This window comes from Polypterus senegalus, chromosome 7 (assembly GCF_016835505.1).
Source record: "Polypterus senegalus isolate Bchr_013 chromosome 7, ASM1683550v1, whole genome shotgun sequence".
Taxonomy (NCBI): Eukaryota; Metazoa; Chordata; class Cladistia; order Polypteriformes; family Polypteridae; genus Polypterus; species Polypterus senegalus.
In genome coordinates this window covers 114,460,348-114,478,300 of record NC_053160.1, presented here as the reverse complement: position 1 = coordinate 114,478,300, position 17,953 = coordinate 114,460,348, and positions in this window count along the sequence as shown.

Here is a 17,953-nt window from a genome sequence, read left to right as displayed (position 1 = left end):
ATGGACAGGTTCCTGGAGTCCCAGATGTTCTTTAGTTGCAGGGACGCTGACCTTGCCTTGACAATCCTGGTTCTAATGTCGCCATCCATCCTACACTTCTTGTTAATGATGCTGCTAAGGTAGGTGAAGCTCTCTACTTCTTTCAGCACTTTTCAGCTTGATGGGGGACAGGCTGACACAATTAACTTTGAGGTCCTTGATCTTCTCTCTGTGAATGCAAAGCTCTAGACATGCTGAGTTAGCTGCGACAATGCTGGTCTTTTCCTGCATCTGCTGCTGGGTATAGGAGTGAAGGGCAGCAGCATGGGAGAGAAATACTGCACTGATCATCACATATTTTTCCATTTCCTTAAATAATGACCTAGTTGCTGTTTCATGCCATCTATCAGTTTGTTCTTTGAGCTGTACTTTCTAATTTAAAAATAAAATATCATTATGATGGGCTTCAGCAGCCTTGAGGGTTTTGTAATACTGCCTTTTTACACAACATTTTGAAAATGGTTTGATATGATTTACATTTGTAGCCTTTAAACCTGAACCAAGCCCCAACATGCTAAATTAAGTAAGTTTAACTAAAGGAAGTATATAAAGTTTTGTTTTCACAAAGGCTGAACATGCCATTCATTCTAGTATATGAAGGACTATAACTTGTGGCATTTATAGATGAACTTTAGAAGAAAAAAAATGAATTTGCAGTTTTCAGAACAAAGCATATTTGCCTGCAGGGCTATATTCAAAGTTGCAGATGGCCTTTTCATGCCAGACATTTTCCTCACGAAACACCAGACATGGCCTTTGACTATTCATATGTATTAGCCAAAACAGCCCCAGTGATTTGTGACCTTGACATATTACACAAGAATGTGTTTTGGCAGCTGTCATAGTGTATGAATAGTTAATAAACAATTGGCATGTGAACTACAGAACCTATAACAGTCACTTTATATTTTATTATGTATTTTTCAACAGGCATGAAAATATCCAGAAATATTACTTACAAATTTTACTCTTTGAACAAAGCTTTTTTGAGTAGCTATACAATATTGCTAAAGCAGAATCATCAAGAAAGAATAGGGAAACAAAATCAGTACACACTGTGCATTCGATTGACCATTATCGGATGAACAAATCAGTTTGTCTCACATCAGATCAAAATGGATTGATTACTCAAATCACCGCAGTTGAGCTGAAGTGAAGTTCTGCCACATCTTGAAGATGGAGATCAGGGAAGGTACTGAGGCAGAACAATCTAAAGATAATGATAAAGAGGAAAACTGGAAAAAATGAAAGAATTGCAAGAACTGATAGACTTAATCACATATAACATCACCAACAACTACTTTGAGATTTCTCTAGCTACTCCTCCTTCCTTCCACCAGTTAAGTCTTCATGCTGAATCACCCCTAAAGTATACTTTTCCTAAGCAAATTTAGGGTTTAAACAGTCATATGCTTTAGAAGGCGCCATCTGTCTCAGAGCAGGAATTACTCTAAACTCATATCCACTCATAGCAACTCTGTACTCTAAACCAAAATAATAATTCTAAGTATCAATGCCTACATTATTGTTGCGTACTATAGCTGTAACCCAAACTCCACTGCTTCTAAAGTAAATATTCATAACCCTGCGTTTCTAAATGTTGGCAACCATATTAATTTTTTTCCTTGTTTTTCTTTCTGAGGGCCATTTTGAGGTTCTTTAAAATTTTTCAAATACTAGTGTGGCTCCATCTTGTTTTCTTGTGGGTACCACCATTTTTGGGGGTTTCATTTACAAGTTGTTGACAGATGGTAATTATTATTCTTTGCATCACCTTAGGAATGATGTGAAGGCTGGTACTGCACACTTCAGAGTTGTCTGAGATTTTGGAAAAATAGCATTTGCAGTGTATTTAATGACTAGGTTTTATTGTTGACCCTGATTTTTGTTCCATCCATCTTTTAGTCTTCTGTCATCCAGATTCCAACTTGGAGTAACAGCTGCCACAAGACAGTGTGAGGACCTTATGAGATTGTGATAATAAAAGAAAAATGGGTGCTGGCAACATTGCTATGTCAGAGGAGATGGTACAACAATATTGGGGGTGTTAGTTTGTATAGTATCAGTAATACCACAGGTGAAGAAAGGCTATAGAATGTCAGTGGCTAATAAAAGAAATCTCCTAGATCACTATAGGGCAATGAAGGTATCTTCCATATTAAATCTGAACACTTGTCATAAATCCTGGAGGATTGACTACCAGGTGTTGCCTGCATTTTAAATGAGATCTGGAGTTCAGGGTTCTAGGAGAGCCTGTAACCACTAGAGGGAGCTCTGAGGGGATGGCCTCAGTGGTCCTATAGCACAGTGCTGCCCTTGGAAGTAATGTTATGTGGGCAATCACTGCTTTGGGCTTTAAAACCCCTTCTGGCCAGACTCTCCAATATTTTGGAATTGGAATGTAAGTGTATAGAATCAGCTTTCATCATTTTGGAATTCAGTTCATGTTATTTTTCATCTGTTTGCTCCTGACACTGAAATTCAAAAGAAGGTTGGGAATTGTATGCAGAAAGACAAGTGTGATTATGTGGATGACCTAACCAGACAGGCATGGGAAGCTTCAGGAAATAGAAACCGAAAGAAACTGTCACAGCACCATCAGGAAACTGGCAGAAAAGAAGTACCAAACAGGGCAGTCAATAAAAGACAAGCAGGGAGTCCCTTTAACAACAATGGAGGACCAGATTAAGAAATGGGCAGAGCATTTTAAGGAGCCTACCCCCATTAATCATCCAGATATCCCACCAGCATACTCGCCACTTTTTATTAAAATAGAGAAGCCTTACAAAACAGAAATTAGGAAAACCATAATAAAGCTACACAATGGTTAGGCTGCAGCACCAGACAGTATACTGGCAGAGACACTTAAAGCAGATACAAAGACTGCAGTCAGCATTTTTATTATCTCTTCAATTATTTATGGTAACTGAAAAAGGTTTGCAATTGCTGGAAGCTATTATTTCAGTTCCCCAAGTGAGTAGACCTCTGGAATTTAAAGAAACTAAAGGGCAATAATGTTTCTATCAGTACCTGGAAAAGTCCTGAACACAATCCTTTTGGAGAGAATGAAAACCACACTGAACTCCAGGCCCTAAGATCAGCAAGCAGGTTTTCGGCAGGATATATCATGAATAAATCACATCACCGCATTGCTGATCACTGTGGAGCAGTCACTTGAATGGAATTCTCCTCCCTATGTTTATTTTATTGACTATGAGAAGGTGTTTGACAGTGAGGGTGGGGGAGCCTTGTGGAAATTACTGAGATTTTCCTGTGGAATATCAGAAAAATCATTTTCACTCATACAGAGTAGCTATAAGAGCATGTCTTACAAGGTAGTCCATGCAGGCCAGCTATCAGAATGTTTTGAAATCAAAACTGGAGTGTAAAAGGGAATGCCTTTTCTGTTCCCCTGGTGATCAAGTATATCATGAAATCAACCACATTAGGGAAGAATAGGATGAAGTGGACTCTGTGTACAGAGCTAGATGATCTGGAATTTGCAGATGACATATCTCTTCTGTCATACAATTATAGCCAAATGCAGGATAAAACAAAATGTCTAGCAGTCATATCAGTCAAAATAGAACTGAAATCAGCAAGACGATGACCAAGTTCATGAGAGTCAAAACCAAAAATTACAACATATTGAGACTGAAAGGTTACACCCTTGAAGAAGTGGGCTTCTTTACATACCAGAGAAGCATAGTGGATAAACAGGAAGGTAGTGACAGAGATGTCAGAGTGGGGAACACAAAAACAGCTTTATTGTCCCTGAATATTATTTTGTTTTGCAAGGAAATACAAAAAACAACAAAATTCAGTATGTTCAGTTCTAACATCAAAGCAGTTCTGTTCTATGGGAATAAATTCAAAACAGAGGATCGAAATGTTTAATCAAAATTGCCTGTGAAGGATCTTTAGCATATGATGGTTTGACAAAATAAGAAATGAAGACCTGTAGCAGAAAGCAGGAAAAGAGCAACTCAGCAATTCTGGTGGAGAAATTTAGGCTGGATAGGACATACTCACAGAAACCTGCTTCCAACACCACTGGCTAGCTTTGACCTGGAATCCTCAAGAAAAAAGGAAGAGAGGCAAATTAAGAAACACCTGGCAGTGAGAAACAGAAGCAGGACCAAAGGAATATGGCACCAACTGAAAAGAGAAAAAATAGCCCAGAGCCAAAATTACTGAAGAGGTGTCATTGATGACCTATGCTCCACAGGTTATATTGTAGTTGACAATAACACATGTTGTTAGTCACATAATCTACCAGTGGCAGGACATATTATGTCATAATTTAACCCCTATTTAAGATGGTGGTGGGTTATGCCTAACAGCAGATTTAGAGTCAATTCTAAAACAAATGTTTAATGATAGTTAGAGGCAATATATAACAACATTTATTTCAGCAATGATTGTGGGGTTTGTGTTTGGGTTTTGACAATCATTTTCAAAGTTGCTTTTTAGTGTTGTTTTTACTATCCCTTTTGACCATGCATCTGCTTATTTCTTGTTAGTTTAATCCATCTTGTGCTTAGTTTACTTTCCACCATTTAAAATCTCTCTAAGAATACTGTAAGTCTTCTGCTAGGTGTTCACAGTAGTAAGTCAAGACGGTGGCTTAACTGGCAGGAATAATTTTGAGATTTGGAGAGAATGAGCTGTAGGTGTTGTTGGGAATGACAGATATAATACTGAGCTATGTAGAAAGACAGCCACATCAACATCTTCACCTATATTACATAGAACTTACATACAGAATGTAAAAATCTGCACCTCTGTTTTGGCACATTAACATTTTTGACAAAATGAAAATATTGGAACTGCTGCATACATGTTGTGTTTCAGGCACCTACTTGTGGGCCCATACCACAAGTGACAACAATATAATATCTTCCACATGCAATAAGTCCCTGTTGTTTGCTTGCTAGTAAAATTGGTTTGTCTTTGTGCAGTCACCTTAGGTACTTTTTTTGATTTGTCCTTTCAATCCACTGTTAGCAAAATGTGCATGGTATTAGTTCACCTCCAATTTGTCTCCCCTTCAAGTATTAGCAAGGCTATAACTATACTGCTTGAACATGGGTCCTGGTCATCATCCATGCTACAAATTACATTTCTGACATCTTATGACCATACTCTTATGCAAGAGATTTAAACCTTTTATGGATTTTTTTGACGTCCCACAAATGCCCTATATCTGAAATCCAAATCACTTCCCTGTAATGATTAGTTGAAAGCTCATTTATTTTATTATTAATGGCTACTTTTCCTGCCAGTCATATTTCCCTTTTATTATTTCAGTCTGTTGAATATTTTTCTTTTCCACAAGAGGGCACTATTAGAACAGATAAAAATACAGATTGTAAAAATTGAACAGAATCAACTGTCTTGAAAAGTGCCATTGTAAAATGACATGTCTCAGCACTTCATAACTAACGCTAACATCTGTCCAATACTGCATTTATGTATGTATAAATGACTACAATTAAACTCCAGTTAACAGTGCTTTGATATTAAGGAAAGAGGATTCAATTTTTGAATCCCATCTCATGTTAAGATTGTTTTTTTTTTTCCAAACGTAGCACAAACTGCCTTACATGTTAAACATTTCAGTTTATTTGTTACAAACTGTTAACTATAACTACTGTAAATAGCATTGTGTTCTAGGGACTAGCACTGTTTATGCAGAGATTTCATGTTTTCCCTTTTGCTTTCATGGTTTTCTCCAGGTAGTCTATTTTTTTAAAGATATGTGTTAGGGTGCAAGTTTAGTAGTATTTATCTGTGTGTGTGTGTGTGAGATTGTGCTCTGTTATAGACTAATGACCTGTCCAGGATTAGCATCTCCCATACAACTGCGGTTATTGAATGTGACTTTCTGTGGCCCTGCTCGAAATAGGAGGCATTGATGACTTAATTTCACTAAACTGAATTTTTGCATTGCACCTGTTGTCTGTGGGGTGGGGTGAAAGCTTTAGATTTGTGAAAAATTTAAATCTCCGGTTTTCAATGGATCTTGTCATTTTAGGATCCTCTGATTCCGAAAACATCAATATCTCGATGATAGGTGCTTGTCTGTGTGTGTGTCACAGTTTCTTGGTGCAGTCTACAACAAAAATGGCTGGATGGAAAAATACCAAACTTGAAACTTAAGCCTGTTATGAGATGACAATGTGCTGATTATTTTTTGAACCAAATCGTGCAAGAGTAAGAGGGACTCTAGAGGAACCCCCAAATACCGTAATAGTCGTAATGAACTATTTTATGATCAAAAAGATCAGCATCTGAGCAGTAAATAATTACTGAAATGATATACAGTAGAATAGTTTGGCTAATTTGGTTCCTTGGTTCCTATAGCTTGTATTTGAATCTGAATGTAATTCTTCATTATGATGAAATTGAATTATATGACTGACCCTGACAAATATATATAGCTATAGAATGATTTCTAATCCTTAAATATCTAATAAAAATATATCTTTACATTTACAATACAATACAACTAATTTTTCTATAGCACTCTAAAGCATTGTGGCTTGGGTGGCAGTCAAAGACAGGTGCTTTGGCAGACTGATCTCTGGCTACCAAAACTGACTCTACAGATGTGGAATATGACCTCCCAAAGGAAGAACTCTAGTGCTGGAGATGGAGTGGTACCATCTACATACAGTATATAGTCAGGCTCACCACAATCCACAGCACAGGCTCTAGAACCAAACTCTAGGAGAGGGGCTGAACTCTATTTCACTCTGGAGTTGCTCAGGGTGAGAGGTGTGCATGGACTTACGTATTGCTTCCCCCAGCTAAGCACATGCATGTTGCAGTTTACCCCAGTGGACAAAAGGGTTTGCCTTCCTTCAACTTTGTGTTGGATGGAGGGCTTCAACTCTTGTCTGTCCTTATGTGTCAAAAGCTGTATCAAAGCATTCACCCTTCTTGGAGACCTTGGTCAGAGTGCCTGAAAGGAGCTCATTCTGGGGACTCTATCATTCTCCTGGGGGATTTTAATGCTCACATGGGTAATGACTGAGACACCTGGAATGGTGTGATTGGGAGGAATGGTCTATTCATCTGGATCCTAGTGGTGTTGTTTTATTGGACTTCTGTGCTAGTCACAGTTTGTGCTTGAACAAAAACGATGTTCATATGTGCACTTGGCACCAGAGTGCCCTAGGCCATAGGTTGATAATTGATTATGAAGCTATCAGATCTATGGCCATATATCTTGGACAATCAGGAGAAGAAAGGGACTGAGCTGTCATTTGATCACGACCTGGTTGTCAGGTGAGGATCAGATGGCGGGGTAAGATGTAATACAGACCAGGCAGATCCAAACATACAGTGAGAGTGTGCTGGGAATGTTTGGCAAACAATACCTTCCAAAAGGGCCTTCAACCACACCTTCGGATGAATTACTCTTAACATTTCGAGGGAGGCTGGGGGTATTGAACCCAAATGAACCATGTTCTGTGACTCCATTGCAGAGGTGGCTATGCCAAGCTGTGGACATATGGTTAACCAATAAACCCTAAACTCAGTGATGGAAGACAGCAGTAAAATAAGTAATCAGACTGAAGAAGGAATCCTTTCAAATTTGGTTAACTGAAGTCACTGAGGTTGTTAAAAATATGGTTCCTGGGTGGATGATACCCACCTTAAAGGCTCTGGTTGTTGTTAGGCTTCAACATTGCATGAAAGTCCATGAATTCATTTCTCAGTACCCTGTATAGTTGGAAAACATCTCAACTTTCCAATATTTTTAAGATGGAAAAATCTTGTTATGGATAGTTTTATAATGTGTGTTTTAAAGGTCACGTTAGTTTATAGTGCTAGTTTCATCTCATACAGTAGGTCTCACAGCTAAGACATTTTACATCTCCCTCTGGAATTCTTCACCTGTTTCTTCTGTTTCATTAGCAGTCATTGTTGATACGTTTCAACCTTCATTATCTGACCAAAATAATCTCAATTTTTGTCTGAATTTGAGCACTTGCCACTTGTACCACCTCATTTGATGCTCCAAGGTACCTCTATTTCTTTAAAGCCTGCAGTTTCTTAATACAGAATGATTGGTTATGTGTACAAAAACATCTCAATATTGTCATTCCCTTTGAAAATGCATACAGCTCCACATAATACAGTATTAATACAGGTATTACTAACTTTTTAACATAAATACTATTTCTTTCTAGACTATTTTATGGTGAGTCATATATCAAAGTTTTTAACAATTGCTATTTGTACCTTTATATTTTCCCCTGTCAGATCAGCTGGTTATTGGCTGAATTTTCAAGATTATCATGAAACTTATTTGAGGCAGCATGGTGGCACAGTGATAGCACAGCTGCCTCATATCTAGGAGACCAGGGTTTGCATGAGTTTGCATGTTCCCCTTGTGTCCGCATGGGTTTCCTCTTGTTGCTCCGGTTTCCTTCCACAGTCCAAAGACATTGGATAGGTGGATTAGGATCGCTAAATTAGCCCTAGTGTGTGTGTTCATCCTTTGATGGATTGGTGCCATGTCTTAATGTTGTTTCCACCTTGTACCTGATAATTGTTGGAAAAGGCTCCAGCTTCCCTGCAGCTATGACCTGAATAAGTGGGTTTAGAAGATGGATGGACTAATAAATCTTATTTTCTAGGATTATTGTAATGTCCAAAGTGCTGGCATGCCTTATTCACCCTTTCCATTATTCTTGGGAAATTTCCAATATTTTGAGACAGTATAACAGAATCACTGACATACTATAAATTAATAACAGACAGTCAAGTCACAAATATCCTTTTAATAGATCAGTTTTCTCAATCTTGTTGCCTAGGTAAGTGAATATGGAGGCTGAAGAGTATGATCAGAGCTGACATTTTCCTTTTATGTTACATATGGTCAGGATAGAAGGAACTCCAGAAATGCAGAAGTGAGCCATACTTCACATAACATAGCTGTATAGGCCTAGAATCTTGGGGTACAAAAGGGAGCATTCCCCGATTAACTGTACTGTCCTTCCCCTCAGTTTTTGACAAAAGGTTTCTTGGTCACTTTTATGTACTTAAACTGCACCCTAAAAATGGTTAATTGTCAATGCTCAGATAGCTACACTAATCATTAACCTCTAATTCAAACCAAAACTGGCACAATGTAAGTGTTTAACTGTCAATTTCACACACAATCCAAGGAAACTGAAATAAAAATAGCACCTTTCATAGTTTTTGAATAATATTTTCCAGTAATTTCTTAATAATCAAACCAAATTTTAGAAGTATTTGTTGTTTATTGAGACTAAAAGTGAAAGAAAAGTTTCACTGGGGTAGTTGCAATGGCTCCATTTCCACTGAAATGTCAGAACCCCCCCACCAATAATGTCATATGCCCCAAATATTTTTCTGTAATACCAGCCCTGTTTCATACCTTGTAAAGTCCATCTTCCTACTGTAAACACACTGATGCTTATTTTATTTAGCTATTGTATCACTATCTATTTATGGCTTAAATGCTATTCTTCATCCTCCCAATCAAACGTTTGCTATGTGTATTAATATCCCTATGAGCCATTGAACAATGTGCATTATAAAAGATTGCTTAAATAGTGCTTGACAATGTTGACAATGAAGTTTGAAGGTAGCAACTTTAATCTACTGTATAAAGAAACGGATAAGCCATTTAAAAGTTTTGAAAGTTAAGTCGATTCAACTGTCCATCCATTGTCTGAACCTGACAACCTGGCCTGACTTTGAGAAGTTAGTCAATTGTACGCTGCCTGTTCAAAATAACAACGTAGTATGGCTTCATGACTACAGTAAGGATGATTGGTACAAACCGTAATAACTTAAAAATATTGTAAAAAATTATCAGTGGCAGATTTCTGTAGACATATAATGGAATTCAGCCTTTAAGGTACACAATCTCAGTTTTCATATTTGGGGAGTATTGTTTAGTAGTTAGGCTTTCGATTACATGTAGCACACGTTGTGTTAGCTACCTGGCTGATGAGGTTTTATTTTAAAGCACAGAGCAATAAAATGGCACATGACCTTTGAAGTTGCATATGAAATATTATTTATGTAACACATGTTAAATTAGTTACCTAGTCTCTGAGGTTCTACACTATTATAAAGCACACACTAGTCATATAGCGCTTAACATCTGAGGTTACATATTAAATAGTGATTGCTATCCATAGTCAGTTTGTTTACTAGGCGTATATAACCTTAAGCATTATAAATGTGACAGACAACCTATCTTGAAAGTTACAGTAACTTATAATTAACTTATTCCATTCCTCACATTCATAGTCCATGCTCATAATCCATTGTTTGTTAGGAGGTTTTTAGTTTTAGTGAAGCCGACTGGGCGGATAAAACTAGCACCTGTCTAAACTTATGACCAGGTAAAACAACTACACACCCAGCTAGCATTACACCCAAACCCCATTCCTAGCCCTGAGGCTGCTAATCCAATATGACTTGCCACAGCAAAGGCCCAAGTGTCAAGAAGTCAGATGGGCATGGAGAATGAATTTTGCACAGCCTCAGAGGTTTTGGCAAACTCCTCAGTATGTGAGGAATGGTAAGCACAATGTTGTCCAAGCTATTCTTAGTCATGGAGGGAAAACATTTGCCACAATCAGCCTGGTTGTGATTGAACCAGTAATACTGTTGAGTGGTAGAATGAGCATTTTGAGGATCTGAGTTATAAAACTAGGTAGATACAATCATCAAGGAGGCATTGGTTGGGATTGATTATGTTTCATGGGTGATGTCAGTGTGGTGATTTGAAAGTTCAACTCCAGCAAGACCACAAAGGTGAATGTGATCTGGCCAGAAATGTTGAAAATCCTGCATATTTTGTTTAATACTCTACCATGTTGATCATCATATCCAGGAGGAAAAGTGGGAATTATGTCCTTACCATGGAAACAGTGTATCAATGCATTGTCCTTGTAGAGATATATGAAGAGTAATGGGAGTTTACCAATCATACCAAAAAGTTCTTTTTGAGCTTAAGAAGGACATAAAATGATGTAATACATTCTGTCTTGTGAAAGATGATGCAAGGGTATGGGGTTTCTGTATTAATATGTCCCATTTAATGTTGCAGTGGGTTTGCCCTGTGGGTATGTCTCATCTATTACCTTGCTTATAATTTTCATGGACAAGAAATCAAACTACAAACAAGGCTTGAGGAGTATCAACTTCCAGAGACTTTATGTCAGTATATCTGTTGTTTGTAGGTGATATTTATTTCTTGGTATCATTCTCTCTAGCTAATTTGGATGTGGTCCAAATAAGAATCTTTATGGTATTTCATATATTATTATAGCTGCTCCGAGTTTATAAAATCAAATTCCTTGGAGGTTCTGACACAATTGTAATACCAATGATTTAGAATGGTGGTAGTAGTTTTGCAAAGCTTTTACCAAACTGTGGTTGAGATGTAACATCTAAATGGTCTAATGGATGTTTTGATTTACCAGTGAGTCTACATTCAGATCCACGGTCAAGGTTCTAAATTATGCATGGTGACTTGACAAGATGAAATTGCGAGTACAAGTAACCTAATGAGGTTTTGTTTAGGGTGTTGCTTCACTTAACCAGGAAGAGCCACATGATAAGTGTATTGTAGTGATGCCCTCAGGGACCCACTCATGGGGCTGTACCAGGATGTCCAACTCTGTGTCACTAAGAGCCTCAGGCTGTCTACACATATTCCTGTTCTTAACTCCTGCGTCATGTTAAAGTCAGATGGCTAGAAAAAAATCAAGGCCCAGTTACTTATTCTCACTGGAGAATTACATATGGCCTTAAGAGACGCACTTTCCTCAGCTGGGAACCAACACTGAAAATGGCCCATGGCCAAAATGTTGCTCTGCTCATTAACCCACCTCTTTCTCCCATCAGAGGATACAGTATAACACACATAGTTACTTACTATGGCTGTCCATAGTGTCCTTGTTTTCCATAACTATATAGAAATATTGTTTTTAAACCATGTCAATATGGTTTTTAAAAATTTACTGTAACTTTCATGATTAAAATTTTAGAAAGACTACAGAATTTAATGGTACAGAGATGCAGAAACAAAAGAATTTGTGCCAAGAGCCAGTCAAATGGCCTCACAAATGTGTACATATGCTGCAATTTAAGTCCATCGAGCTGAAAACTATGCTAAAGAACATTTGCTATCCAAAGAGTCTCCTGGAGCTGATATGTAGTGGTTCTAACCACTGGCTACAATACATCAAGTTGGCAGAAACACAGCAAGTGCCAGAACTTGCCATACTCAGCCATACTCAGTTGTCACACAAGATTAGACCTAAGTACCCTGTGGTTAAGGGCTGAAAACAAGCTCAGTAACTGCTCTTTTTGACAGAGGAAGGCTGATATCTCACTCCTACACACAATTGTAGAATGTAGACTTTACCACAGTAAGATGATAATAAAACTCACAAGGAAAAGACGCTTCTTCGACTTCTACTGATCCAATTGCTTCATAGAAAATGGAATTCTTTGTTAGGTAGTTTTTACTTGTTCCTTTTTTGACAACTTGCACTGTGACTAATAAAAGCTCTAGACATTTTAGATATAGAAAAAATGAATAGTTCATCATGTTCTTTTTTGGCAGCTTGAGTGAAGAGTTTACATTTTTCAATAAAAGTTTACTTTCATGATTGTTTGCTCAATGAAAGCCTAAAGGTTTTCTCATTAACAACAGAGACATTTTGTATATATACGGATATAAATAAAATAAAAGCAATGTATGCTTTTCTTTGAATTTTTACAAAAAAAAAATACCTGAACTGATTTTTGTGAAATGTGAGCATTTGTAGGATAGCCCAATAGAGGCTACTAAAATATTATATGCGTTATCTAGGACCATGAATTCACAATACAGGATGCAGAAAGCAAACTAGTGGGCATTTGCTTAGTTGGATGGCTTTTTCAGTATTTAAAAAAAAACAAACAAAGATATTTGTTACCAGCAGATGGCACTGAATGCATTTAAATGAAAAGCATTAGCAAGAGCTCTATATAAATTAAGGTGATTAGAATAGGGCATTGCCATGAAAACTGGGATGGAAATCATTTTGCTATGCAATTTCATGTAATGGGCTGCTTCTCCCATTGCCAGCTTTTAGTGACATACTCTAGAACAACCAGGGCCAGAGAACTGTTTATTTGCACCCCTAACATAGCTACAAATATAGTTTACAGTAACAAGAAGTGCCATGCATTAACTGATTCACTACATGTACCACCACTCAAGCATGTTTCAGTTGCTTTAACTATTTAAATAATTTATCAGTGCTTCAGGGTGAAAGTATGACATTGACCTCTGTGTGCATCGCACATCATACCACAAAGAGCTATGCTTCTAGAACAAGCATAATATCCTCAAACCAGTTTAATTTGATTCATAGTTACTGTGGAGGCCAGAGCAGACCTTATTCAGACTGGCTACAAGGCAGGAACAAGCTGAATGAGACACCAGTAGGTTTATAATGGTCTCAGTCTATTTGTTACTGGGTTGACATAATAGCCAATTGGAATATCTTGCAGACCTTTTTACTTCCCAAAGCCATCACTGTTAACTATACAGAGAGACAATGCAACCATAGATATTAATTTGAGAGGGACTTGCTTGAAATTTGCTACTATTCTCATTAACACATAAGTTATTAAAATTCAGTTGATGATGGTACAAATTTCAGAATATAAATCCTCTACACATTCAGTATCAACTTTACTGTCCTCAAGACTTTATCTCTGATACGGATATGAGCAACACTGGAGGGCTACAAGGAGAGTGCTTTCTCTTTTTCTCTTCACTCTGTATATCTCAGACTATAAATATAACACTACCAAGTTTCCCCGAAAATAAGACCTACTCCTAAAATAAGCCCTAGCATGATTTTCAGGCTGCTCTGTAATATAAGCCCTACCCCAAAAATAAGGCGCCTAAGGCCAGGTTTATACTTCACACGATGTGACGCGTGTGCCCAAAACATCCATTAAATTCCGAGGATACCTTCCCATAAAAACTCTGAATTGGAAGTTTAATGATTACATCCATCAATTCGGGGATGCACCCATTCCAGCAGCATCGACGCAAGATAGAAACAAAATCCCTGGACGGGGCATCAGCTCATCGTAAGATGAACACAAGCACACACATACGCTGGCATCATTGTAGCTTTATCAAATCCCCAAACCTTCATGTCTTTGGATGGAAAACTGAGCACACTGTGGAAACCTACCAGGAAAACATGCAAACTCCAGGCAGGGATCACAAGGGATGTGACTCACTGCGAGACAGCAGCACTACCACTCTGCCACCATGTGACCCCATATGTGTAACTATTAACTATTCATTATTTAAACAAAGCTAACATTATCTGTAAATGTAACATACATATTTTAATGCATTTCTTCATGAAAGTGATATCAAGTATAAATCTAAGAATTCGAAATGTGCAGAGAGCTGGAATATTATTATAAATTTAATGTGTTCTATGTGGCAGTGCTGCTGTCAGGTCAGGAGGAAGCCCCTGAAGTGCGGCTGGAGTAGCAAGAAATTCAAGTTTTGAATGTGGAGAGTTATGACAATATTCCAGAAGAAGATGACATGATTGTATTTGGATAAATGTATATTGTTGTACATGAATAAATATGATATCCCCTGAAAATAAGCCCCAATGCATCTTTTGGAGCAAAAATTAATATAAGACCAGACCAGACTATAGGAGTCAGGAAGAGAACTTTGTTTCTTGGTGCAAAGAGAATTGTCTATAAGTTAGTATGAGCAAAAACAAGGACCTGGTTGTTGACTTGCTGCACCAAAAAGCTGACCTGGTCACTACTCACGGAGTTGATGTAGATGTGGTACATTGCTATAAGTACTTGAGGTCCACATCAGTAACAGGCTGGACTGGTCTCATAACATATAGGAAAATTATAAGAAAGGACAAAGCAGGCTCTTTTTTCTTAGTCTTAACTCCTTTAATGTGAGTAATGACATCCTTTACATTTTCTACAACTCTGTGATGTCCACTGGGATTTTCTATACTGTCATGTACTGGGTCAGTAACATCACTTCAAGAGAGTCGTGTCAAATCAAACTAATTGAAAAGACACACATGGAAACAACACATGAGTGCCATTATGAACAACTCTGCACATCCTCTCTATGTCACACTAACACTGAGTATTTTCAGCTAACTAATTATTCAGCAGAAATGTGTCAAGAAACCTGCTGCTGCTGGGACTCCTTTATACCAACAATAATATGCCTGCATAATGCCTCACTGAGACTGTGACTGTGCATCTATCTATCTATCTATCTATCTATCTATCTATCTATCTATCTATCTATCTATCTATCTATCTATCTATCTATCTATCTATCTATCTATCTATCTATCTAATTCCCTTTTGTAAACAAAATGCCAGAGGATCAAGTTTCAAGCTGGAAAATACAGGATAGGATTTTGCTTGCTTCTATGTACCATAGATTCTGTTCCGAATTTCTGTCAGAGTAGATGACTCCTTCTGTCCTTAAACAATGAGAAGCACCTGTCTAATACTCTACTCTTATACTCTAGTCAAGAGACAGTCTGCCTGCAATCTCTCCATTAATGATTAATTTGTCTGTATTTAGGCTGACCATTACAAAGCCCAGTCATGGACACATCCACTACGGACCAATTTAAACTTGACCTGCACGTTTTTCAGAGTATGGGAAGAAAACCCAAACAGACACTCAGAGAATATGCAAAACTCCAAAACTCTACAAACAGTTTTTGTACCCTTTTAATATCCTTATATATAAGAAACATGTAACATAAAAAAGTTTGTAGGTCTGTGCCTCAAACTATACAGTAAGTAATTCCACATACTGAACATTAGCTTCATGGGCTTTTCTCATTGGGTGATTCTTAATTCAAATAAATTGTAATAACTTTAACATAAAAAGAAAAAACTGCAAATAGTTGTCCCAGGAGCAATCTTCCTGTTCTTTTTGAAGCTGCCCTAACTTTATTATGGATCAATTCCAGTGTTGTTTCTTCAAAAGATGATCATTCTGAGGGCTTCTATCCTGTGGGATATGCCAGCTCAGGGGAGATTATTGTATTGGCTTTACAAAATCACTTTGAGCAAAATCCTGAACTGCATGTACTTATTTCCTCTGTGGGTAATTTTTTATTTCCTTTTTTCATGCACAAATGTTGTGTTCTGGTGTCTCAATGCAAAAAAAAAAACTAGAATTGAACAGTAAAATTAAACAAACTGGCAACATTAATTAAAACTTGTTGACAAGGTAACACTGCAGTGTTTCACAAAACATGGGAGCAGCACCATTTACTTTTTCCTATGAGCCCATTCTCTAAGACCCTTCAAAATCTGACATTTGACACTGCAGATCAAGTGAGGGCTGTTTATTCTACTTTGCATTGTCTCACACTGGAGACCTCGGTGTGTCAGTCTGACTGCACAAGTAAACAGAAGAACCTTTTGTTAGATTTTTACTTGATGTTGTCATCCTCATTCAGTAAAAGCTGCTGCAGCATTTCAGCATTTGTTTTTTCAAAATGTCTCTGTGGACAATAAGAGCCTCCATCTACCCAGTTTTGTTTTATCTGTCTTTTCAGGAATAGTGTCTTGGGAGAGCAGCACTAGGCAAAAGCCACGAGCATGTAGACAGTGTGAGGGACGGCCGGCGGTTCAGTCCAGCTGGGATGTTCCTGGAAAAGAAGAATGGAGGAAAGCAGCCTTTTCAGGGCACTGCATCCCCGGGACGCTAGGTGGCAGCTTCCCTGGACGGCAGCGGTTCCCCTGATTCTCTCAAGGCATCCTTGGACATGAAGTTCGTTTCCTCAGCCCTGTTGGGTGCCGTGGATGCCGCCAGGGGGAACTCACAAAGAACCTTGAGACTACTACTGTTACGACAACCCGGAAGTACTTCGGAGTCATGAGGACAGAAGCCAGCAGTACTTCCGGGCTATTTGAGAACGGATGATGTGGTGTTTAACCTGGGAGGAATACTTCTGGGTCATGGACTACTTAAAGAACTGCTGAAGACCAGCAAAGGGAGCCGGAGTTGGGTGGAAGAGTGACGGAGCTGCTGGTAGGAGTGGAGGATTGTGATTATTGATTATTGTATTATTATTGAAGAATTGTGGCGTGTGTGATGCTTTGTGCACTGTATTTGAAGAAGAATATTAAAATTCTTCTTGGTGCTTTTTACAAGTGTGTCTTGGACATCTGTCTTGTGGGTTTCACGGGGCAACAGTGAACCCTAGTGTCCACAACAGGAAGGGAATAAATTGTAAGGAACACTCACTCAGTTCTCTGAGCCTACACTCAGTGAAGAGTGTGATACAAAAATAATTTGAATTAAATTGAAAAACTGAACTCACTTTCACTGGGTCAAGTTAGAATGGCTTAGCAGTTGAACATTTGTGTGGTTAGGATGTAACAGGTAATAAGTGAAACCCCACATAAAGACAATGAGAACAAGCAGAGTCCACACAGACAATGATAATATTCTCAAGCACCCAGATTCATTATATTATAAGAGCATCTTACTTGGTATCGTGCTCAATGTTTTTAACTTGTAAAGATCACATGATAAATAAAAACATCTGAAGTACTTTACATTAGTTCATATTGCTAAATCATTATTTGTACTGGCAAAACATTTCTCTAAAAATAAAACTAACATTTTTTGTGATCTTTGGCTTGAAAGGAATTTCTTCTTATAAAGTGTTGCCTTGCATTATAGCCTTGAATTCACTGCATACATTGACTTTGTGTAATTTGCCCTTCAACAAAATACTTTCACGCTGAAATCATTACAATGACTGAGTGCAATGTATTCAGTTTAAATTTGCTTAAATGTTGCGTTTGTTGC